This window comes from Etheostoma cragini, chromosome 3 (assembly GCF_013103735.1).
Source record: "Etheostoma cragini isolate CJK2018 chromosome 3, CSU_Ecrag_1.0, whole genome shotgun sequence".
NCBI lineage: Eukaryota > Metazoa > Chordata > Actinopteri > Perciformes > Percidae > Etheostoma > Etheostoma cragini.
Window position 1 is genome coordinate 28987215 of NC_048409.1, and position 1137 is coordinate 28988351.

Below are 1137 nucleotides of genomic sequence, written 5' to 3' on the forward strand. Positions count from 1 at the left end.
GTGTGTCTGTGCGTGTCTGTGCGGGTGTGTGTGTGTCTGTCTGTCTGTCTGTTTGGGTGGGTGTGTGTGTGTGTGACATTGTCTGTTGATAAAATATATTTTTCTCTATGGAAGCCGACATGTCTCTTTTGACTCTATGCTAACCAAAGCTAACACAAGATGCACTTTCGGAACATGATAACTAACATTAACGGATTAAAGTGTAATATTCCATTATATCTCTTAGTAAATTAACGTTAAAGGTCCATACATAAACTATTGTGCATTTTTAAGTTCTGTTTTAAGAAATTCCAAGCTTACCCTACCCACGTTAACTTCAGTGCTAACTTTCATCAAAAGAATTTGGAATTTACTCTGCATCATCGCCAAATTGAAACCCACCAATGTGGTGGCTCTTCCCTGCTGGCCCCAATCTGGGTCTTGAACATAGGCGTAGTTTATGGTGGGGGGGTTACAGCCCCCCCAAAGTGTTCCAAACTGGGCATTTTCTAAAGTTTCGGTTGCTTTTTGCATGGACATTTCTATGTTTTTTTTTGCTTATGCATTTTTGCTGCATTTTCTGATGTTTTTGTAACTTATTTTCCACGTTTTTGTGCACTTTCTAGAGTTGTTTTTCAATGTTCTTGTTGTTGCTTCTTTCAGAGTTTTTGTTTTGACAGTTTTTGTGCCTTTTTTCTTGAGGTTTATTCTTTATTTTTTTTCCACAATTTTGTTGAGGTTATAGGTGCTTTTATTGTAGACTGTTTTGTTGCATTGTTCACTAGCTATCTACTGTATCACTAGCTGTCTATCACTATCTATCACTAGCTGTCTATCACTATCTATCACTAGCTGTCTATCACTATCTATCTATCTATCAATAGCTGTCTATCACTATCTATAACTATCTACCTATCACTATCTATCTATCACTAGCTGTCTACTGTATCACTAGCTGTCTATCACTAGCTGTCTATCACTATCTATCTATCACTAGCTGTCTATCACTATCTATCTATCACTAGCTTTCTATCATTAGCTATCTATCACTAGCTACCTATCACTATCTATCTATCACTAGCTGTCTATCACTAGCTATCTATCACTAGCTATCTATCATTAGCTATCAATCTATCACTAGCTATCTATCACTATCTA